The following is a 26,113-nucleotide window of genomic DNA, read 5'->3' on the forward strand; positions in this document are numbered from 1 at the left end:
TTTGGTTTTGGGGTTTTTTGCATATACATACACACACTCACACACAAACAGTAAGACATTAAAAAGTGAAAACCAAAGATCATTGAAAGAAAAAAAGAAACCCCCAAATTAGGCTTCCATGCTTGTTAAAAATTGAGCATTAAATTTAACTGTAAGATTCCTAGAAGTCAAGGCAAAAATGGAAATCCCCCAGGTTATATGATTTTCATATGTAAGGTGGGTATTTGTCCTGTTGTCTAGTCTCAATATTATAAAGAGATCTTATTACATGTCCTCATCCTTGGAGCCATATCCAAGAGAAAAACAGTTTTCTCCAGGTTCTTCAGATAAAATCCCATCCTTAGTGTCCCTAAATAGGTATATTATATTTGATTAATTCTATTCAGTATTAAAATATACAAAAGGAAATTGCCTCTGTTTGGTACTGAAATGAAAACTGGACCTATAAGTCAAAATAGAACCACGAACATTGCTGAAGCTGGTTCTAGGTTAGAAATGTCTCCTACACCTTTCCCTGCTCCCATGTTTTGCCAGCTGTACATTTATCACCCAGTTGGTCATTGCCTGTGTGTAGTCTCCCTAGACTGGAAGCTCTGTAAGGGCAGAAAATGTGTCTTGTTCATCAGATCCTCTCACAGTCCCCAACACATGGCAACACTCAATCAATGTTGCATAAGTAAGAAAATTAATGGGTTAAATTTGGGAATTAAAACTCAGAACAGCAACCATTGTATCCTCATTTCCAGTCTCCATCCTCCTACTATTAATATTTACTTGAGTGGCCCTCATTTAGTAGCCAATATGCTAAGCTCTTTACAAATACTGTCAACATTAGTTATCTCAACAACTGTATATTATAGGGTCTACTCAATGGCACCTAACGACAAGCAACAATGTTTTCAGTTGACATTTTACTAATTGGGTAAATGGGACTACAAGAGGTTAAGGAACTTGGCTAAAGGTTACAATGCTAATTAAAAGAAGTTGGACTTAGACCTAGGTCTGTCTAACTCTGCTTGGTATATGTGTCGCCTTTGACAAGAGAAGCTGTCAGTCCTCTCCACCCACTTTCCCAGGTATATATGTGCACATTCATTCAGAATTCTAATTACAATTCCAGGGGGTTCACAAGCCCATGAAGTATGTCCATGTGCCCACAGTAAAGAACCTCTGCTCTAAAGCATTTCATTTCAATGAACTAAAACTTACATACACTGGAGAGAAGAATCAAGGGACCATGCATGGGCTGAGCCACAACCTATACCCTGGTCCCCATTCTCCTTTTATCACAAAAATAAAAGTTTGAGGCAAGTAGCTATGATATTTGATATTCTTAACATAACAATAAGAAAAAGTAATAATGATGGTACCTAACATTTATTGAGGACTTGCTATGTGTCAAATACTGTTAGGTGGATTCTGTGTATGTATTCATTTAATATTTACAACTTGGTAAGACCAGTTTGTTAAAAGCCCCATTTTATAGGTGAGAAAATTGAGGCACAGAGCATTTCAGTAACATACCTAAAATCAGCCAGCCAGTCAGTGGTAGAGACAGTCTGGCCCCATAGCACTTACTTACATATACCACCAAGACATCTTTATCTGATTTTTAAAAAGTAAAAATTACATTTATGTCCTTGAACCAAAACTCATAGTGAATGGGGAAAGTGTCCCAATTGTTGGTAAAAACATGTTGGTCTTCATAGTATCTTCTATTGAAAATATTTTCTTCTACTTTCACCAAACTGTGAGACTTAAAATTGTGCTTCACTTCTTGGTCAGTCTTAGAATTTGTTGTATTACAGGATAGTTGTTTTCCAATGTTTTTGAGCACGACCCACAGTAGGAAATATATTCTAACCAAGTACTTACACATATGTATAGAGAAAATTGAAATGAAGGCATTATAAAATATTTACATTGACTATGCGCAATGAAATTGGATATTTTCTATTTTAATCTACTCTATTTTTTTATTCTATCTTTAGTGCTGATTATATCCCACTAAATTGATTTCATAACCCACTAATGGATCATAACCTACAGTTTAAAAAAACACTGCAATAGAAGATTAAAGGAAATTCTGATTGCTTGAAGAAATTAACATTTCTAATCACTGTAATGAACATTTTTTGTAGCAGTTGATGCTAATGGGAATTTATGCCATTAAAAGATTATGGTGTGTCAACTCTACTTTGCAAAGGCTTTTAAATCCTCTTTGATGCTGGCCCAGTTGATTCAAAAAGGGTATCAAACATAATACTTTTCTAACTTCTTTGGAGACTAAGAGATTACTTATTTCAGTTTCCAAGTCTTTATTTTTGTTAACTTATTCTTCTTGTGTAATTTTTTAAAAATCATGGATGGGGCCTTTAACATGGTTTAATACTTATTTTGTATAATTATGTTTAATTTTTGGTATCTAATACATAATACATGAGATGGAAACTCTGGTGGCATAGTGGTTAAGTGCTATGGCTGCTAACCAAAGGGTCGGCAGTTCGAATCCGCCAGGCGCTCCTTGGAAACTCTATGGGGCAGTTCAACTGTGTCCTATAGGGTCGCTATTACTCAGAATCGACTCGACGGCACTGGGTTTGGTTTTGGTTTTTAATACCTGAGATGTATTTGTTCAGTATACTTTTAATTCTTCTCATCACCTGAGAAAACTAGAAGATAAATAGGAATAAGAGAGACAGCTTTACAGCTGTCTCTAATTACAGAGCCCCCACCCCCCCAAAAAAAGACAGGACACCAGGTGTCTGTGGGGAAAATGTTACCTTTGTTGCTCCATGTTTCTGATCCCATTGGCTTTTATTTTCTTCAAGATCTGAATATATTAAACTGTTTACATGATACGGGCTTATTAGGTATCTGTTTCTCTGAAGAGAGAAAGCAGGAGAGAGAGAAGGCAATTTCAGTGATGTAAAGTAGGGTAGTTTTGAGAATGGTCAATGTCACATTTGTCTGGCGTGTTAATGAAACAGCACTCAGAGAGTGCTGGTCTGAAGTTAGAGAACTTAAAATCTTCACCTTTCTCTTCCTTTTAGTCTTCCCCTCTCACCACGCATACACAGGGAAGCCCAAGGAAATCAGTCAGAGGTAGAGTTGCCAGACAAAATACAGAATGTCCAGTGAACATCTCATTTTCAGATAAACAACAATTTTTCAGCATAAGTATGTCCCAAATATTACATGGAACATACTTACACTAAAAAATTATTCATTGTTTACCTAAAATTCAGACATAAATGGTAGCCCTGTATTTTTATTTGCTAAATCTGTCTACCCTACTTAACGCAGATCTGATGTCATGAATAGTTCTGGACTGCAGACACCTTGGGAGGTTCTATAGGAAGAGTAACGCAAGAATTTAGGGAGGTCACCCAGTGCCTCTGTCCACCTCCTTCTCTCACCTAGGCCCTACCTAAATCAGACCAACCAGAGAAAACTGCCCCGGAGAGGACCCCAAACTGCCTTAACAAACTTCCGGTGCTGATCAACCTGCCCTCTTAGCCTTCCCATCCTATCTGCATCCCTCTTGCTCCAGGCAGAGTCAGATCAGAGAACGTCTGCTCACAGCCTTCCATAGGCTCAGAGTTTTTGACCCTTTCTGTGGAGTAAAATGACCCATAATTTTTTCATCTTTTCTTACAGACCTTGGATTAAATATAAAGTCAAATCATGTTTATGTATACTCTTCCAGTCATCTACATGCACTAAAGTATAATATGTGATCATTGCTGTCTGCCATAAATAAGGAATTATTTTTCTTTGGGTACAGTCTTCACTGGTAAAGAAGTTCACCTGATGCATGGGGTTAGTGTAATATTTATTGCTTACTTCTTTCCTGGAAAACATTTTAAAGGAGCTAAAATAGAGTACAAAAACAGGATATTCCTCCTCAAAACTGTCAAGGTCATAGAAAACAAGGGTAGTCTGAAAAATTATTACAACCTAGTGGAGCCTAAGGAGGCATGATGACTAAATGTAATGTTGGTACTCTAGATGGATCCTGGAGCAGGAAAAAAAAAAAAGACACTAGGTTAAAAAAATAAGGAAATCCAAATTAAGTGTGGACTTTAGTTTTTTAAAGTGTTAAGGGATTAAAAAAAAGGCATGCTAACATGCATTAGGGACCTGAGCAAGAGACCTTCCATACTCAAGAAAACTCCATGATTATTTTTTGTCAAATAACAAAAACGGAGATATTACCTTATGGAATTAATTGTAAAGTCCAGGTATATATGTAACCAAAGGACTATAAAGAGACACAGGAAGTATCTGTACAAAGACTCTGTATAAATCACATAGATATGGACAACAGCTGATCACCACTGATCTAAGAAATGGTTCAAATTGCCACTGGGAAGTCTAAGGAAGAGGTAACTGTATGCATAACTAAAGAACACGATTTGTAGGAAATACTTTCCTGTGGACATCTACAATCATTTCAGAGCTAATTGTCTGGTTTCAGTCATTTTATGTGTTTTTTTCCTCAAACATAATAATTAATGCTGTCAATACTAAATAAACTAATTTCTTAAAGATAACGTAGGTGGAGGAGGACACATTTTTAATAGACTAAGATACGTATTCATAAATTTGTTCAAAATGTAAAGGAAAAATTTTAAAATAAAAATTAAAATATCCATATAATAGCCAATATGACCTGTCTGACTTCAGAAAAAAATAAGAATGTCAGATGTCTTCAAATAATACAAGGCAATGAATAAGAGGACTGTATTCTGATCCATCTTTCTTTAAAACTGTATCTTCAAAAGAAAAAAACTAAACTGGAAATAAAAGTGGATAAAATTTTTTTAATGTATTTTAAACTTTTGGAGCTACTTCTTAATGCATGCTTCTCCTACTCAACTAACTAGAAAATGAAGTTATTATCACAAACTAGTACTAATATCAATAAGCAATTCATCTTGCTACCCACCTTACTTATTTTTAAAAATACTGAACCAATCCCTAATTAAAAGAAAAAAAAAAAAAAAGAAGGAGAAAATGCTGGTATATATTTTGTAGGCACTTATGTCCAGTAAAGGAGCCCTGGGGTGCAGTGGTTAAACACTCAGCTGCTAACCGAAAGGTTGCCCGTTTGAACCCACCAGCAGCTCCATGAGAGAAAGATGTGGCAGTTTGCTTCCATAAAGATGTACAGCCTAGGAAACCCTATGGGGCAGTTCTACTCTGTCCTATGGGGTCACTATGAGTTGGAATTGACTCCATGGTAGTGGGTTTGGTTTTTTTGGATTACGTTTAGTAACTCTACACACCAAGTAGATCTCATAAGCAACTAACTTCTCCGAAAGTGTTCACTGAGAAGCTACGTTACATAATTTCGGGTGTTTCATAAATGGGTTTTATGGGAATTTATTAAGGCCCTGCTTTGAAAATAAAAAATTGTCTCTAATATGTTCAATCCTTGCCCCTCCACCACCACTGTGTAGGCAGATTTATAAGCACATGCAGGCTTGCTGTCCTTTTGATGTTATTTTCTTAACCTGGTACTGTTTAGATATCCTTATTAAGATCAAAAAAGAGATATCAATATTCATATACTCCTTGTTTATTTCAGATGCAAAGTTGCCATTCTTATTAAGTATTATACAAATAGAAGCATAGGAAATTGTGTCCAAAAGAGACCTATGATGTTAAAATGTGTGGCATATCAGTTCGTTTCAGGCATAAAGGGACAGGGATAGCATTACTGTATAGGGTACACCACTGGAGAATAGTAAAGTATTTCACTTAGGGACTAAACTCACCAGGTAAGTTTTACAATGTAGATTCTTTACAGAACAATTTATACCAAGCCTTTCTCTGCTTAAAACCACATTTAATCTTCCTCAAGTCTTTTGATTTGCAGAATTGGCTTCCCCAAATGCACTTGTATGGTGGTTGTCCCTTTAGCATTTCAGTCACACCTTTAGCTTAGATGTCACAGAACAAAGTGGCCATCAGCAGTTGGGGTCCAGGCACAAAAAAACAAGTTGCCATCAAGTCAACTCTGACTAATGGTAACCCCATGTGTGTCAGAGTAGACCTGTGCTCCATAGGGTTTTCAGTGGCTGATTTTTTGGAAGTAAATTGCCACAACTTTCCTCCAAGATGCCTCTGGGTAGACTTGAACCTCCAACCTTTCAGTTAGCAGCCAAGTGTGTTAATCATTTGCACCATCCAGAGACTCCCATCCCAGGGTATACCACACCAGACCTGACCCATTGCCGTTGAGTCAATTCTGACTCATAGGGACCCTATAGGACAGAGTAGAACTGCCCCATAGAGTTTCCAAGGAGAGCCTAGTGGATTCCAACTGCCGACCTTTTGCTTAACAACCAAACACTTAACCACTGCGCCACGAGGGTTCCATTCCAGGTATAGCCCCCTCCAAAACCTATGTCTGCCACCCACCTTCTATTGCTACCTCATCTCAAAGCCACCCTGAAGCCACAATACCCACTTTACCTTGCTACCCCATACATTTTAAAGACTAGAAAACTGAGGTTAGAGAGTCTAAAAGATGTTTTCTAGATCACTCGGCAAGTCAATGGCAGAGCTAAGGCTTGAACTCTGGCCCCTTCACCTCTTTTTAATTTTCTTTATTACACTTACTGAAGCTTCGGGGTCCAGAATTCCCTGGCTCCTCATTGCTACTGTGATATCAGGCATTTCCCCGAAGGCTCCAGGAACTTCCGAGTGATTAACAGCCCTTAAAACTCCTGGAGCACTTTCCAGGGTCCTCAGCTGCCAGAAAGCCTTAGTTACATATCCAGTATCTTATTGATAAAAGTAGGAACACCCACGATTCCACCCAATGTAGTGGCAGGAATAAGTCTGAGCTGACACTTGTTTTATTTCTAAAGATTAGATCATCAGGGGAATAGTGCTTCAATCAGGAATTTTTTTTAGTTACAAATGACGGAAGCACAGTTCAAACTACCTCCAGCAAATTTTTTTTTTTTTTGTGGATCTGTTGGTTCACATTACTGGGGAAGTTTATGGGTAAACCAGGTTCAGGCTAAGGGGGATCCAGGGCTCAAATGTCATCAGGGTCTGCACTCTGTCTCTCAGACATTTGTCCCTACCCATGTTGGGCCAAAGACTATGGACAGCACCGATCTCACACCCAGTCAGCTGAACAAATTCCAATAAAAAAAGACCCATCTTTCCTGGCAATTAGAACAGAAAAGCCCCAAGGAGGAGATGGATTCACTCACCTTGGACCATTGCCCATCCCTTATCCCATCACTGTGGAGCAGGATTTGGGAGAACCCCTGTAACCGGGAATGGGAGACTCAGCTCATCCAAGTCACACAGTTATGAGTTCCCAACAAAAACAGAGGTGTGGTCAGAAAAAGAGGCAGGAAAGGATGTTGGTGAGACCTAAAGCAATTAAATAAAAAAACACAGTAAGGGGCAGAGGGTGTCAGATTTGCCTCAAATGCCAGCACCTTAAAATCCATTTACTATAAAAACCAAAAACCCACTGCCGTCGAGTAGATTCCAACTCATAGTGACCCCATAGGACAGAGTAGAACTGCCCCAGAGTTTCCAAGGAGTGCCTGATGGATTCGAACTGCCGACCTTTTGGTTGGCAGCCGTAGCACTCAACCACTACGCCACCAGGGTTTCCCCCTTGTACGATACCAGGAAAAAATTCTTCATTCAGTAGACAAAGACAGGAACTAGGTCAAATGCATGCTGATCAGGGTTCAGACATTCACCAAGGCATGCTTATAAAAAATCTACTTCAGATAGACCTAAATACATAATTTCTTAACATTATTTACCGTATGTTGATAATTGATTATTATACTCACTATTGCCTTTTTCAGCTTTAATGGTCTGTACTTGATGATTTTGGCCAAGAATTTTAAAGGAGATAACATTCTTACTTGCTTTTTCCTTAGAACCAAAGTCTATTGCTTAGAAAAAATGATTCTGTAAAAGTGAAATCTCTTCAGGCTTTCTTTACTTGGTTCCTCCCACCCCATCCTTCACTATCACCCATAGCCCCTCAGTACAGTAATTGCCAGCAAAGGGCTTTAAAATAGGGAGAATGATGGCCACATTCAAAATACCACTACTCCCTGACTGCACAAATTGCTTAACTTCATTGAGTCTTGGTTTTCCAATCTGTAAAATTGAGATCATAATAATACCTCCTTCATAGTTATAACAATTTTAATCAGTAATACAAATAAAGGACTTACCACAGTACCTGGAAATATCTATTTAGGAAATAGTGGCCTGACTGATGAGGTTGATGTCAAACTAGAAATGAGGGCAGGGACCACATCTGTTTTACTCATGGTGCTTGACACACACTCAGTATTCCGTGTATGTATTTGGTGAACTCATGAATGAATGATGAACAGGCATTGGGATACAATTAGTTATATACTTAAATCAATTCTTTACTAACTGTGGCATTAACCAAGCTGTTTAACCTCTGTATAGCTCAGTTTTTTTCCTTGGGAAGAGAGGAATTGCTATGTCTCTCATGAGGGTTGACATAAGGGACAGAAGATAATTATACTGGAAGCTCCCTGAGGGCAGGCACTCTGCTTTATGGTAAATATCTAACATATAGTAGTTCATACCCTTCTCCTTCTAAAACAGGCTTTAAAAAATCCTAGGCTGTCCCCCATGTCCAAAACCTACCAGAATTATAGAACACTAAATTTCAAAGGATGCAATGGCGATAATCTAACCCCTCTAACGTACAGGTAAGGGTACAGAACAAACCACACAAAGGAGTTTATTCTGGAAAATGAATGGGCACATGCCAAGGTGTCTTAAAATTAAATTAATTTTCTGGAAGGTTTATTTTCTTGCAAAACCACATAGATCTCATGGCAATAACAGGGACTAAGGTAGATGGTAATTTTAGACATTTCTGTTTGTGTCTAATAGAAGAGTGCAATAAAAGAAGTTAAGTCTCTTAATCCCTTTCATTTGTATAATGCTTTACAATTCATGTCTTAGTCATCTCGTGCTGCTGTAACAGAAATACCACAAGTGGATGACTTTAACAAAGAGAAATTTATTTTCTCATAGTCTAGTAAGTTACAAGTCCAAATATGGGGCATTGTCTCCAGGGGAAGGCTTTCTCTCTCTGTCAGCTCTGGAGGAAGGTCCTTGTCCTCAATCTTCCCCTGGTGGAGGAGCTTCTCAGGCACAGGGACCCCATGTCCAAAGGACACACTCTGCTCCTGGTCCTGCTTATTTGGTGGTATTAGGTCCCCAACTCTCTACTTGCTTCCCTATTTATCTCTTGAGAGAGAAAAGGTAGTGCAGGCCACACCCAGGGAAACTCCCTTTACATTGGATCAGGATGTGATCTGGGTAAGAGTGATGTTACAATCCCACCCTAATCCTTTTGACATAAAATTATAATCACAAAATGGAGGACAACCACACATAGCCTAACCAAGTCAATGCACACATTTTTGAGGGGACATAATCCAATCCATGACAATTCACAAAGCATTTTCATATAAATTTCATCATATAATTTTCATCAGAATTCTGTGGAATGGTTACCAGAAAATTTATCTCCTGACTGGAACTTTCTTGGGCATGAAAGTGGGCCGTATAAATAATTATCCCAGAACAACTGGAACAAACCAAAAATGTCCCAGGCAAGTTGGGAAGTATGATCACCCTGGTTACAGACCCACCTTCCAATTACGAAGCTTTCTAAGGAAAAGGACTATGCCTTTGTCACCTCTGTATCCTAGTACCCAGCACAATGCCTGACACGTGGTAGGAATTCAATAACTAACCATTGATTGAAAGAAGTGAAATTGTGTCTCGAAGCAATCAACCACTAGCTTTACCACTACCAGTTGCCGTTTAATCAATTCTGACTCACGGCAACCCCGTGTGTGTCAGAGAACTGTGCTCCATAGTGTTGTCAATGGCTGATTTTTCAGAAGTAGGTCTCCAGGCCTTTCTTCTGAGATGCCACTTGGTGGACTTGAACTTCCAACCTTTCGGTTAGCAGTGGAGTGCCTTACCCATTTGCATCACCCAAAGACTTGACCACTAGCTGAAGCTACATGAATAACCCAGACATAGGCTGGGGCCTCTTTACCCCTTGAAATTCCATTAAAGTGAGCTCTCACCTCCCAAGTCACTTGCAGAAATGCAAATCTTACACCCTACCTAAGATTTCCCCAAATTACTGAAGGACTTAAATTCTCTGGATCACCTCTACCTTCAAGTTCCTGATTCCATGTGTATTGTTTCTATTCCTCACATAGTTATATTAGTCCAAATATAAAACTCAGCCCTCCTAAGGTTTCAAAACAAAAACAAAAAGCAAAACTCACTTATGAAAAGCATTCAATGGACATAGTAGACTTTTGTGAAAGGAGGGTTAGAAGAGAGGTTTATTTCTCAATAACACAAACAACATCAAATTGAACAGTAGGCAAGCCCAATGTGGACACCCTTTGGCTACCTCGCACAAGGGAATTGTTCATGGATCCTTCACCCATGACTTCCTCAGTTTTACACGACCTCACAGTCCCCTTTGCATTCTTCTTCTCCCATTATTCTTTTTCCTCACCCTCTCTTTTAAAAGTAAAACAAGCTCCTCCTCTTAAACTGAGCAGTTAATTCCTGTTCACTAATTCTTTGGCACCTGCCCTCAAGTGCTCATATGTCTCAACAGCTTTTCAAGATATTTTTGCAAACAGTCTCCTTCTTAAGAGGAGTTCTGGTGCTAACCTTTGCCCACATACCCGTTGCCACTGAGTTGATTCCAACTCATAGCCACCCTATAGGACATAGTAGAACTGCCCCATAGGATTCCAAGGAGTGGTTGGTGGATTTGAACTGCCAACCTTTTGATTAGCAGCTGTAGCTCGCCATAGCTCTTAACCACTATGCCATCAGAGCTCCTGCTAACCTTTAGTAATTTTTTCAGTTCCCTTCATATCGGTAGTAGGTGAGACAGTGGGGCCTGAACACAAGTCTCTCATCTTCTAGTATAGTATTCTTTGCTCCAGGGCCATAGCCACCAGCAGGAAAGGCTAGGCATGTAGATCCAAGTATTTGTAAGAACCATGAACACAGGGCCCCCAAGTCTGCAGGCTTGGGCAAACCATTTTTACCAGATTTTCAAGGTTATTATCATGTATGTAAGACTGTCACATTGTAGATTCTTAAAGCTGGACAAAGCCATAAATATCATAGTCCAACCTCCTTTTTTTTAATTCAAGACCCAATTATGTTTTGCTTTGAATTTTTTGTTGATACCATGTGTTTTCATTAATGGAAGCATGCTGAGTCACTGAGTGTATTTAAACTATTGTTTGGTAATATAGATTTTGAGAAAAATTATGTGGGAATACATGTTACCTCAAAAGCTGGGGGGTACACTGGTGCCATGATTAGTGGGTGCCTCTGGCCCAGCAGTCATGAGTGGCAGGACTAATTGCAGAGTGCCTTCCATTTGGTTCCATTGGTCACCTCTGGTTTTACAAATATGACACACACACACACACAAAAAGAACAAAACCACAAGGGCTCCCTAACTATCACATAAAAAAAAAATAGGAAACCATAAATATGTTTACAAGGCTTATGTAGCATAACAAAAGCCAAAATGAAGCAAAAGTTTTACCCAATCACCCTTCCTGGATGCACTAGCTTACATTTAAGCCCGATGTGCCATCTATTTTGCGCCAACTATTTTGCACCAAATAGTATTTCTTTCATTTTTCACCATTACACAAGTCCCCACTGGAGGGCAGCAAATACTTTAAGTAGGACAAGTAGAGACTCAAGAAACCTGAGAGGTGGAAAATGTGGGTGGGCAACTGTATATTCCATGGATCTTGAAATGGTTTTAACAAGGAAACTGAGAGGCCTCTACTGGTATTTGGAAGAAAGAGAACTGGAATCCAGGTCTTCAGACCCCAAGTCCCCTGTTCATTACCCCTTCCCTGCACCATGCTGCCAGTCCTTACAACAGATATGGTCATTCCTGGCATCTGTTACACAGAAGCTAAACATCCTTTCACTCTGTGACTTGCTCATTCCTGAGAATACAGGGCAGGAGCAGGAAATGTGCTCAATGATCTGCACATTAGACTAGCTGCAAATCAAAAGCTATGAGCTACTCTCAGCTTGTGAATAAGTCATTACTGCTGACTTCCCAGCAGGACTGGGGAATCATATGTTTTCCTCACAGTCTTGCTTTAGAGCAATGAATCAGCTTCATTCATTAAATCAATCATTTTATGTTCAAAATTACATAATCATGCAGATTGACAGCTGTTGTTGTTGTTAGGTGCCATCGAGCCAGTTCTAACTCATAGCAATCCTATGTACAGCAGAGTAAAATGCTGTCTGGTCCTGCACAATCCTCACAATCATTGCTATATTTGAGCCCATTGTTGCAGCCACTATGTCAATGCATCTCCTTAAGGCTCTTCCTCTTTTTCGCTGACCCTCTACTTTACCAAGCATGATGTCCTTCTCCAAGGACTGGTCCCTCCTGACAACATGTCCAAAGTAAACATGACTAAGTCTCACCATCCTCACTTCTAAGGAGCATTCTGGCTGTGCTTCTTCCAAAAAACATTTGTCCATTCTTCTGGCAGTCCATGGTATATCCAATATTCTTTGCCAACACAATTCAAAGGCATCAATTCTTCTTTAGTCTTCCATATTCATTATTTAGCTTTCACATGGATGTGAGGCAATTGAAAATACCATGGCTTAAGTCAGGCCCACTTTAATCCTCAAAGTGACATCTTTGCTTTTTAACACTTTAAAGTGGTTTTTTGCAGATTTGCCCAATGCAATATTGACAGCAGCACAATTCAAAAATAGGTTGTTTCCATTAATAAAAATAACAGTAATAAAACTAATAATTAATATTAACACTATAAGTATTAACTAATTTAGCCCTCATACTATTGCAATGAGGCAGATGCTATCATTATCACCCATTGTACAGTTGAGGCACAGAGAGGCTAAGTATTGAGGAACAGAGAGGCTAAATATCTTGGCCAAGGACACACAGCTAGTAATTGTTGGAGCCTGGACATGAATCTTTATTGTCTAAAGTTCAGAATACTCACTCTGCATCCTGGGTATTTATGGCCAGGACCAGATATTAAGGACTGCCCCCACTTTTGACATGTTTTAGGTGATCAGTGATGACTAAACTTTCCCTGATACTTAAAAATGTGCATAAAGACTACCAGATAAATATGGTTATTGAATGCATGAATCTACTGTTATTCTCCTCCGAACCCCTCTAAAACAAGAGTAACCAAATAACCAAACTCATTGCCATTGAGTCAATTCTGACACATGATAACCCCAAGTGTGTCAAAGTATGACTGCACTCCATAGGGTACCAAACCAAAACCCACTGCCATTGAGTTGATTCCAACTCCTAGCAACCCTATAGGACAAAGTAGAATGGCCCCATAGGGTTTCCAAGCAGGAAAAGCAGGTTGCCACACCTTTCTTCTGTGGAGCAGCTGGTGGGTCGAACCACCAACATTTGGTTAGCAACCAAGAGCTTAACCATTGCTCCACCAGGGCTCCTTTCCACAGGGTAAGGGACTCTTTATTAAAAGCATCATGGCAGAAACAATATCTTGTGTTCACCACACTGATTTCTCTTACGTACAAACTGGAAGACTAAATATCCCAGCCTCCCTTGCAGAGATGTTAAGACCATGTGACTGTGCTTTGACCAATGGGATTTGATCAGAAGGGATATATGCCATTTTAAAACCTGGAAGAAAACTTAGACCAATGCTAAGTGTTCATCAAGCTTATTTACACTGCAAAATGCCCAAAAGGCTCAGAAATTGGTGCATGCAGAACCGCATAAAGTGAGAATAAAGACATGGCAAATATACAAGAATTTGTTGAAAGTCTTTTTTAATAAGCAGCCAGAATGCCATCTCATCTCCCTTACACTCTAAAACCCGCTCCAAACACAAAGTAAAGATTTATTCTCTGAAGAGGGTAAAACATTCTCTGAAGTAGAGGACAACAGGCACAAGGAAAGGACTGGGCTACAGTACTGAAAATGGGGTTAAATAAATGACTGCATATTGAATGCTAAGATCCGGCCCTCTTAACCCACTTGGCTCCCAGAATACTGGCGACTAGGTCTTCATCCTTCAGGCTGGAGATTGAACGAAACTTTTCTGTACCATTTGAACCTCTGAGGGGAAAAGACCAAAAAATACTAGTGTCCAAGACCTCCCATCTAAGCCCAACCATGTATTTTACAGTGCAGTTCACAGTTGACAATCTCCACTCATAACCTCAGGGCTTCCAATCAGCTCTTTAGTGCCTGCCCCACTCTTAAATGTGAACAGATAACCAAGGATTACCAGACATACAGGAAAGACCTCTAACATAGAAGATAGAGAATGAAACAAACAAATGCAACTTGGAGTAAACAGAGCCTATTAATAAAAAAGGAAACTTCACAGAACTATCATTAATATCCTCTAAAAAACCAAGAAAATATTTTAACCATGGAAAACGAGTGTTCAGTAAATTACTTAATCTATTTAGAGAACTAAAAAGAGCTCTTTGAAATTAAAAAAATATAACATCAAATTAAAAATTAATGGAAGGTTTAAGAGATAAGCCTGAAGAATCCTTCCAGAAAGTAGAGGCAGAAATATTAAAAGAAAGAGAGAGAACAGAAGGTAGAAAATCAGCAACGCAATAAATCCAGATGTCCCAGGACCCCAGGACATGTCTCCAGATTGTAAGGGCTCAATGAGTACCCAGCACAATGGGCGAAAATAAAGCCATGCCAAGTCATATTATTAAGATATTGCAGAACACAGAAGACCAAAAAAAAAAAAAAAATTATATATATATACACATATACATACACACACACATATATATCCTAAAAGCTTCCAAAGAGGAAAAAAGACTTTAGACTTCCAAACAACCTGCAGAGAGCTATCATGCAATTGTGCAATGTCTCAAAAATTCTGGAGAATATCATTGTAATCTAGAATCTTGTATCTAACCTAAGAGGCACTTGGGAAGGTAGAAGACAGTGTCAGATATGAATTGTCAAAAAACTCACTTCCATGAACTCTTTCTTTGGAATTTATGGGGAGATGTGCTCCGCTAAAATGAAAGAGGAAACCAAGAAACAGAAAGCACAGAACACGGAAAACATGAGCTCCGGCACAGGGGAAGGGTGCTGGAAATCCCCTGGATGATGAGGCAAAAAGACCCAAATCGATGTACGAGATGTGTGAGGGAGGCAACCGCAGAAGCTGCCAGACTTTCTTAAGGCTTAAGCCTGGAACCAGCATGGCGTCACTTCTACTGCAACCTATTGGCTAAAGCAAGTCACAAGACCAGCCCAGATTCATTGTGGGAGGAGACAGCACAAGGGGCTGGATTCTGGGAGATGTAGTTCTTCAGAAACCATTTTCCAAGGCCAGCTACCACAACCAAAACTAAACCCATTGCCCTTCAGTCATTCCTACTCACAGCGACCCTATAGGGCTTCTGAGGCTGCAGATCTCTACTGAAGGAGACTGCCACGTCTTTCTCCCTCTGAGCTACTAATGATTTCAAACCACTGACCTTTGAGTTAGCCGTGGATTGTTGTAACCACTTCGCCACCAAGGCTCCTCAGAGAACCAAAATGGCTACGGGAAGTGAAAGTGGTTGCCTCTGAGGAAGGAGGACTGGGAAGGTGAGACTTCTGACTTTTCATAACGAATCTCGTAGGAATGTTATGGCTCTCTAAACACCATGCCTGCATAACTTTAATAAAAATGAGAACACATATGGTCGCTGGATTACCTAGTTCTCAAGCAAGGCTCACCACTGTTTTTATAGAATCCTGATAAAAAATGTCAATACGGAAGATGCAAATATTTTACTCACGTATCTGTATAAGTGAATTGCTTTTTGTCATACCAAAAGCAACCATACAATTAAAAAGAATGTTGACACAATGTGAAAAATGTAACTTATACTGATCAATTGGTGAGGAAATCATCAAACAGGAGCCTAACTTGCTGTGTAAACTTTCACCAAAAAACACACAAAAATATCTTTTTAAAAATCAAGCAGAATAATAGAATTTTTTCCCACTCCCTCAGTTTTGTGTTCATCACATGTTTCTCAAGTTTCCGTATTGTATATAAAACAGCATCAATTTTATAAAGTCCCATGTTTGGTAGAGCACTGTCCTCTCTTATTGAAAAAAATGGCCCGATAAAGAGGCTACGTCCTTTTAAATAAGTCAGCAAAGAGAAGGAAATGGTATGGTGCTTTACGACGTTATGAAAGAAGACATAAAATTCCATTTGTTGTTTCTGCTTGCATTATGTTTTTAGGACATGAGGAAATAGTATAATGTAGCAGAAACTCCTGGCAAATATCACCATATAGACAGGGTATATGTTTAAATACCAACTTTGTGAAGGTTTTATATAGCTTTGGTCTGTAAAAGTCTAACATCCTAGCTCTGAAAATGAAACTAAGAACAGTTCTAAACTGAACGAGCCCTTATACAGAAGTCTCAGACCCAATAAATAAGAGAAAGACAAAACCAAGCTTTATTGGCACCTGCTGCTACCTGTAGACCCAGTGGTTACGAAGTGTAGAGGCCCAAGAGAAAGTAAGAGTCCAGCTTACTCTCAGGGTACAAATGCTGAGAGGAGAAGGAGAGCTTCCAGTCCCTGAGGAGCGCTGGATTAGCTCTGACCGTTCAGGACAAGTGCAGACATGAGATTAGCAGGCTGAGCACGTACCACATAGCACTGGGCCTAAAAAAAAAAAAAAAGCCTAAGGGATGTCCTATTACACCAAGCAGCCTCAGGAGGGCGCCAGACACACTTCCTTTTATGACCCTAATTGGGTGTGGTGGTGGCTTTTGTGGACAACACCCAGTATCCATCCCTAGGCTGCCCAACCATAAACACACCACCCATCTTCTCAAATTACTTAGTCATACTCATACTTCACACATAACACATTTATCTAAATTCTGACTCTAGCATTATAACAAATTTACCTCACTTAAGGGAGTGTCTAAAGAGAAAACCTCAATATAAAGTAGCATTTGATTGGAGGCCCAAGCTCCAAAAAAGACCCATTCCCAACACCCATTGCAATTCTGCCACGTGTATAAACCAACTGCTATCTAGTTGACCCCGACTCATGGCAACCCCACGTATGTCAAGGTAGACCTGTACTCCGTAGGGTTTTCAGTAGCTGATTTTTTGGAGGTAGATCACCAGGCCTTTCCTCCCAGGTACCTCTGGGTGAACTCAAACTTCCAACCTTTCGGTTAGCAGCTGAGCGTGTTAACAATTTGCACCACCCAGGGACTGCCATGTGTATAACCAAACCAAACCCGTTGCCATTGAGTCAATGCTGACTCATAGCAACCCTATAGGACAGAGTAGAACTGCCCCATAGGGTTTTCAAAGAGCGCCTGGTGGATTCAAACTGCCGACCTTTTGGTTAGCAGTCGAGTTCTTAACCAAAATGCCACCAGGGTTTCTACCATGTGTATAATAAGCCCTGGGTAATTTAAGGACTGACAGTAATTAACTCTTAGAATTTACGTTTCACTAAATAGTATGCACCCTTTTATGAAAATTCCATGACACCTAATCACTCGCATCGACCACAACAGAAACGGTAATAGTCTGACTGGTAACTGTTCCCCTCCCGGTGCGTGTGCGTGGGCAATAGTGTTGTTTGCCTGATTGATTGGAAAATCTATTGTCGGAAATATGTAAGAGTCTAACACTAATGTCGTATTTGCACAGTGCTTTAACCAAACAATTTTTCCATTTATTATCCTATTTAATCTTCAAAGTAATCCTGTGAGGGAGATGATACTGATCTCGTTTTACATAGGGAGAAACCGCAGCTTGGAGAGATTAAGGAACTTTTCCAAGACCCCGCAGTTAACAATAAGCTCAGTACTCTTTGTCTTCCACCTGAAGAAGTTGTTACTGCTTGTATTTGTACTTGCCACTCACCTGCTGTCCAGTAAATGGTAACCTGACATGGACCAGAATTGAGCCAGGCAGCTGCCATCTGCTGGTTTCTCACTTGGTTCTCCAAAAGGCTGTATCTATCAGTGCTAATGTTGTTGTTGCTAGCTGCACTGACCCCATGCACACTGGGATCAGACCTTTGTGATCCATAGGGTTTTAGTCTGGAAGCTTGCAAAACCTATTCAGCATCATAGCAACACAAGTGTCATCTGACAGACAGTGATGGCTGCACAGGAGGTCATCAGATCTAGAACTGCCCACATGAAAGGTGAGAATTCTACCACTGAACTACCATGGCCCATATCAGTCCTAATACTAGGGGTAAATGACCTAATGCTGGAGCACCCCCGTGTTACTCGTCACCGCTGAGTCGATTCCAACTCACAACGACCCTATAGGACAGATTAGAACTGCCCCATAGGGTTTCCAAGGAGCGGCTGGTGGATTCAAACTGCTGACCTTTTGGTTAGCAGCCATAGCTCTTAACCACTATACCACCAGGGTTTCCTTTCTACAATAAGTATCACCTAATTTACTGTTTTATAAATATTCATTTTTATAGCATAATCATTTAAAGTGGAGTCGCTTAAAGTGGACTCCTATGAAAACCCTATGGAATGCATTGTACTCAGAAACACAAGGTTGCCGTGAGTGAAAACCCACTGACAACAACTGTTTTGTTGTGTTGTGTTTTAACAGGACTAGCAGGGAGGAGTGACGATACTGATGGAATGATTAGAAAGAATGGGGCTAGGAAGGGTTGGGTGGAGTTCAATTTAGAACCAACCTGTGCTGTTCCAAAGGAAATTTAAGAAGATTGAATTCATTTTGAGTCACTTCAGAGTCTGGCATAGGCTCTTAGTTAGCCTTCAGGGGACTCTGTCTAAAACAGAGACTCATTAGTAGAACCCAAAGGAGAAGCCAGGAGAGAATAGAGACTTTGGCCCACCCTTGTTTCCTCACTGCCAGCAACAAAGCCTGGGAGAGAACGGGACCTCAATAAAATTTGCTGAGTAAATGAAACCAGCTGGGGACCCAGGTCTTTTCCCTAGAAGCCGTCCCTAACACCACTTTCTCAGTCTTAAAAAAAAAAAATTAGAGGTGGTAAAGTGAAGACATCAAGTATTTTGGCTCCGAAGCCAGGCTGCCTGGGTTTGAATGCCTAGCACTTCCTAGCTACTTAACCTTGGACAAGCTTTTGTGCCTCAGTTTCCTCATCTGTAAAAAGGGGGTAATGATACTTCATAGGTTGTTGTGAGAATTAAATAACACCTAGAAACAGTGCCTGGCATAAGCTAAGCATGAAAGAAATGTTAGTTATCATTATCTTTTTTATTTACTAAAGATAAACCATCTGAGTCCCTGGGTGGCACAAACGGTTAAGCACTGAACTGCTAACTGAAAGGCTGGCAGTTCAAACCCACCCAGAGGTTCCTTGGAGGTAAGCCCTGGCGATCTGCTTCCGAAAGGTCACAGCCTTGAAAAGCTTATGAAACAGTACCATTCTGTCACAGAATCAACTCGAAGGCAACTAACAATAACAACAAAGATAAACCACTATGGAAAATCCCGTCTTCCCACAAAGGGCTTCTTTCATTCAGCTTCCTGTTTTGTTTGTCCCATAAAAGCCAAATAAGAGTTTCTTCAGCTAAAGTTAATCCAATTTTCCTGATTCCTTTTAACTTTCTCCTGGGAGTTTATCTAAAGTTATTTTACCAAGAGGAAAAGATAGTTCTCTCTCAGGGTGAGAAAATAGAGCAAAGAATAAATTATGTACAGGCCTCATCTTTTTTATGTGTATGTTTCCGGCCTTTAATTTGGTTTTCCTCAGATGTGGCAGCCACGTTCCTAAAAGGTTCACAAGGGTAGGCAGCCTCTCCACTCTGGGAGAAGACTGAAGGCGTATCCTAGCAACCCAGGTCACGTGAAGGGGTCTCGCTCTAGTTTCTTTCCACCTTAGTGATTTTCAGATAGGCAGAGGATCTGATGTCTTTTAATGAATGGATGACAGGATTCTCATTGACAAGAGACACTATCCCATCTGGTTTCAACATTTACAAATATATCGATGGAAATGAACAAAATTACTAGGAAGGACATTTAATTCAGACAAGATTTTTTAGGTAAGACAAGAAAAGGTCCAAAAAACTCCAGTAAGAAGAAAAGCTCCTCAGCATTATTGTGGGAATGGGTGGTATTATCCTGTGTATCACAGAATCATGGCAGTCAGGATATTGCAAGGTCAACAAATCCTGCCCTGTCCCCCTCCCCCAGCCCATCAAGCAGGACCATGATGAGACCCTTGACCTGGTTTATTTAGGGACTATCCCAGAGAGGGCTCATACCCTCCACTGACAACTCAATGAATTGTTCAGCAACGCTCAGGGTGCAAAACAAATCATCACCCTACTGAACTTTCTCTGCAGCTTTTGACACTGTTGATTCTATCCACTCCTTGCTGCAATTTCTCCTATGGTGAGGGCAGACCACAGTTTAAAGCCTAGGTGTATGTTACTCCAGCTCTCTGAGCCTCTGTGTTCCAACCCACAGGATGAGAATAAAGACATTCGCTGTACAGAGCTTTTGTGAGCATCAAATGAGATAATACATGTAAAATGCCTAGCAGGTAGGTGGCTCTCAATGGATGGTGGTAATTATATTTATTTTTCCCTTTCTTTAGTGTCAGAGATACCCAGGTTTCTGCCTTTCCGATCACTCCTTTGTCTTCTTCATTGGGCCCTCTCTTTTCGTCAGCCTTTCCGCCAGACTCGAACCAGGGCTTCAGCTGTCACGTCCATGTGAATAACTTGCAGATCTGCCTTTAATCCTAGCTTCTCTCTCCCTGGCCCCTCTTTTTCTAATTGTCTTGGATGTCAAGAGGCACCTCAAATTCTACCAAATTAATTTTCTTTCCCCCGAGAGCTGATTTCTATCTGATTGTCTGTTCACATAGCCACCATTCTTCCAGCTATCTAGGCTCAAAGCCTCCATCTACTTCTTTCTTCCTTAGTTCAAGCAAGCTCTTTCTAATTCTGGGTAATTTTGCCTCCACAATATCTGTCATGTCTGTTCCTTCCTTTACCTCCTCACTGGCCACCAACAGGCCTTCAGGACTGTTGACTTGATTTACTGCAATGGTCTCTTAAAGGATCTTTCTGACTCTTATTTTCCACATTCCGATCCATCCCCCATGTTGCAATGAGAATACAGCTGTGGTTAAGACACCCATCTACCTAAGAAACCCTTCAGGACTTCCAGTACGGACATGGCTACATAAACTCATCATGTCCCCCTTCTCCTAGAAAGCTTCAAAACTCAGTAAGGAGAAGGGGGAGGAGGGAACCACAAACTCCATTTTTGATGAAACTAGAAAATATATTCAAAACATTTGTCTCTGCAGAACTATGTGGGAGGAAGGGGTGAAAGCTGGGAGAGAGACTAGCATTGGTAGTCCTCAGGAAACGCCAACAAGTATGTAATTCCTGGATGTGTGAGAAACACCCTAAGGTGTAAAGTTCTCTCATTTGTCAGAAACAGCCTGTCAAGAACGAGAGTTGGAGGTGGCAGGAGTCCCCCGGCCCTGACTTAGTTCATAAGGCATGCTTGCAGGAAGGAGTTTGTCTTTATGGTAGCTGAAAAGAAAGCCTTCCAGTTGTGAAAAATAGCAAGCCAGGAATGCTACCCAGGGTCCATTATAACCCGACTGACTAAATGAGGAATAATAAAAAAGCAACTAGCCCGGAGTGCATACAGAGATATTCGAGGAATATAGAATGAAGAACAAAGAGTATTAATGGAAGAATACTTTTTATAAGAATGTCGCTGAGAAGCAGCTAAACATTGTGATTCAATATTTCCCCGTAAAATTAAAAATGTTTCGAACAAAATGATTCGATACTTCAAAGTGAGAACACCAAAACTCTGGTAAAAGTAAGCTGAGGCAGCAAAGAGACAAAATCTGAGTGGCACTCAGAGGGAAAAACTATCCCAGAATCACAAGTGAGATGGAAAATGGTGCAAGAGCAAATATATGTTATGGAAGATACAGTGCAGGAAAAAGAGGACAGAAACAAGGAAAGTAAACAAAAACGAAAGGAAAATAAACAGTTAAGTAGAATTACAGAGAAATATTTCCATAAGACAGAAAATGGAAATTCAGCATAAACACAGCGTCTCCAAAGGAAAAAACCCAAAATAATGGATCAGAACAAATACTTTAAAATATACTTACATAAATGTAATTTGAAAAAATTTTTTGTATAAAAAAAAATTTTTTTTTTTTTTGGATCTATATATTGAAAGCTCCACCTTATGCCAAGAAAAACTGGCCCAGAATGGTCAACACTCAGACATATTATAGTAGCATTATTAGACTTCAAAGGAAAATAAGAATACTTTGGGTCACCAGGAAAAATTATCAAATCTGCTATGGGGTAGACAAATCACGGGGGCCTCAGACCTTTCCAAAATGACATCCAATGGCAGGAGGTAATAGAGCAACAGATTTTGTATTGAGTCAGCATCATTCAAATATAAAGACTATTGAAAAACAGTTTTAAAAAATTTCTTAAAACCCCAGCAATCCTGTTTCCATAAACCCTCTTGAAAGAAAAAAAAAACACTACAGAACAAATTCAACCTACCAACCAAGAGACACATAGGGACACTCTGGCAAAAGAACTGACTATGAGCATTGATACAAGAATAATAGAACTAAGAATTTTTTTAAATGTAAATTTAAGTAACACAAAGGAATGTAAATGTTACTTACCATAACAGCGTAGAAATAACGCAACATGAAAAAATTTTGAGAGGAAAAGGAGGGAAAAAGAAAGGAGGTGGAGCAGGTAGGCTTTTTGGCTTGTAACACCTGTACCATTTACCTACTATAATAATGACTGTATTTTAAGACCGACGAATCACAAATTAGAAATATAAGTATATTTAACAGCACAGTTAAACACAAAATGTAATCTTATAAAAAATAAAAAATAACTAAAAATATATAGGCTTCTATTTAAAATTGAGAGGTGGAGGAAAAAGAGAAAGGGTACACATATTTATTTTATCATTGTTCACAGTAACAAAGCCAACATACAGTCAAAGTAATGGAGCTAGAAACCCCACTCCAGATGACCTGAATCAGAGCAACCATTTCAACAAGACCGCTGGGTGAAACAGATGTGCGCTCAAGTTTGAAAATACTGCTCTACACTTGGGCCAAATCCTTAAAGAGCCTTGTTTTCACATCTCTATTCTCCAGTTTTTGTTTTTGTTTTTGTTTTTTCTCTCTCTCTCTTTATGGTCGGTCTGCCCACAATAGTATTTTTTTAATAACTTTGTATTAGTTTCCTATTGCTGCTATAACAAAAAAAAACCACAAATTTAGTGACTTAAAACAGCACATGTATTTTCTTATGGTTCTGGAGGTCAAAAGTCCAAAATCAAGATGTTGACAGGGCCCCATTCCTTCTGGAGGCTTCAGGCTAGAATCTGTTTCCTGACCCTTTTCAGCTTCTGGTGCTGTGTTTCCTGGCTCATGACCCTTTCCTTGCACTACTCCAACCTCTTGCTTTTGACTTCACAGCTCGTACTACTGCTTTGAGCCACCAGCCTCTCCCTTATCAAGATACTGTGATTGCATTGGATCCACCTGGATAGTCCAGGATCCTCTCCCATCTCAAGATCCTTAACCTAATCACATCTGCAATCTCGTTTGCCATGTAAAGTGGCACATTCACAGGTTCCAGGAATTAGGACACGGACATCATTCAGCCTCCCACAGCTCCATCTATCCAAATCTCCACTGTCCTCCCCATCCTGGTCACATTCTCTTTCCTCCCTAAAATTGCCCTGATTCACCTGAGAGGAAGTGCTCTGGACTTCTCATTTGTACAGCTTTGGCGGCACTTACCATGTGTTCTTTGTGTTACAGGGATTCGTATGCACACCATATGTCTCCTTCCATCCCAGCCCCCCTCTACCCCTACTAGATTGTAATTTCCTTGAGGACAGAGGTAGCAGACATGCGTCTAATCCCCTCTTCTACTACAGGTACAAATGTATCATTGAATACCAAACCAACCTGTTGCCGTCCATTCCAGCTCATGGTGACCCCATAGGACAGAGTAGAAATGCCCCAGAGGGTTTCCAAGGAGAGGCTGGTAGATTCCAATTGCTGACTTAACTACTGTGCCACCAGGGCCCCGTCATTGAATACAGTGCTTCTCAATTGCCAAACCCAACGCACACTGTTCAATTCCTTCATTCATTCAACCAATATTTACTGAGTGCCTATTATGTGCCAAACATTGTTCGGAACTTCGAGAATACAACAGTGAGCAAAGTAGACTAAATCTCTGTTCTCGTGAGGCTTACATTCTGGCAAAGGAAGATAAAAATAAGTCAATAGATAAATAAGCTGCTGTCAGATAATGAGAAGAATGTAAAAAGTGAGGCCAGTTTTTGTTTGTTACCCTTGCTTGCCTTCTCTGCAGCCTTTGCCTCTTGATCACTCCCTCCTCTTTGAAAATCTCTCTTCCCATAGTTCAGAGCACCGTGCCCTCTGGGTTCTGTGCCTACCTGTCTGATGATACTTTGTGGCCTCTTTCTAAAGATTTGTTTCACTTGTCATACCTTCAAATATTGGTGACATCCAATTACCCATCCTCTGTCCTCTTCTTGTCTCATGAATTAGTGGTGATGCACCTTCATGGGTGTGTTTCCCGAATCTCTGCCATCAGGCCTGACTCCTCCCCTGCTCCAGACCTGAGTATCTAATACCAGAAAACCCAGCCAGTTGCTGCTGAGTCGATTCCAACTCATGGTTGCCCCATGTGTTTCAGAGTAGAACTGTGCTCCATAGGGTTTTCAATGACTCAATTTTCAGAAGGAGATCACCAGGCATTTCTTCTGAGGCATCTCTGGGTGAATTCGAACTACCAATCTTTGACTTAGTAGCCAAGCACTTAACCATTTTTACACCACCCAGGGACTCTGGAAATTGCTACCTGAATGTACCACAGGCATCTCAAGCTCAGTAGTTTAAAAAATGAAATTTTGCTGCCCCCAAAAGCTTGTTTTTATCTTGCATATCCAATATCAGTCGGCCATCATGTCCCTGCGCTCAGCCCAAGCTAAAGTCTAGGGGATCACTTTTGACTTCTCTTCTTCCTTTGCTCCCGATTTGGAATATGTCACTCAGAGCTTTCAGTTTTGCCCCCTGAGTATCAATCATTCTTAGCTCTCCTTCAGCTCATTTTCACTTTCCCAGAATATTGTGGAAGTTTTCTAATTGCTCCTCTCCCTCCAGTCCAGTGCCCATCCGATCCATCCTCCACACTGCTGCCAACGTGATTTTTCTAAGATCCAAATCCAACAGCATTGTTTCTAGGACAGAATCCTCCAGCGGCTTCCCCATGACTTTAGTTTGTTTATTTTCTCTCCTCCGCCCCCACCCCACTCTCATAGACTGTAAGCTCTGTGTAAAGGGAGGCCTTAGCTATTTTGTTCGCTATGAATGCCCAGTGCATAAACAGTGCCTGGCACAGAAGTGTGCAATAAATATTTGCTGAACAAATAAATGAATTTTTTACAGGAAACAGTAGTTAGTCACAAGCTTCCCTTCTCTAGACTCTAAGCTTTCTAGACGAAGGAGTCTGCCTTATTCTTCTTGGTCCTCATACTGGCATTAAATAAACAAATAAAGTAGTTGCCGTCTTGATTCCAACTCATGTTGAGCCTACCCCACTGTGTTACAGAGTAGAACTGCATCATAGGGTTTTCTTGGCTGAGCTCTTTATGGAAGCAGGTCACCAGGCCTTTCTTCCATGGCACTGCTGGGTAGGTTCAAACTGCCAAGCTTTTAGTAATCTAGTGCAAGCCATTTACACCACCCACAGAGCTTCTTACTGACATAGCGCCTGGCATATGAGTAGGCATGAAGTCAATATCTTTGAATGCATAAAGGAATGGATGAATAGATGAATGAATGAATATACATATACTATCTAGACTAGTAGGAAACCCTGGTGGCATAGTAGTTAATT

The 26,113-nt window shown here is 40.2% G+C and overlaps 1 protein-coding gene across 2 annotated transcripts in view; it reads left to right on the forward strand.

The window, feature by feature from the left end:
• TRPM3 (transient receptor potential cation channel subfamily M member 3) overlaps window positions 1-26,113 on the forward strand; it is a 996,165-nt gene that overhangs the window by 821,858 nt on the left and 148,194 nt on the right. The gene's annotated exons all lie outside the window — the stretch shown is intronic.

This window comes from Loxodonta africana, chromosome 9 (genome assembly GCF_030014295.1).
Source record: "Loxodonta africana isolate mLoxAfr1 chromosome 9, mLoxAfr1.hap2, whole genome shotgun sequence".
In the NCBI taxonomy this organism is placed as follows: Eukaryota; Metazoa; Chordata; class Mammalia; order Proboscidea; family Elephantidae; genus Loxodonta; species Loxodonta africana.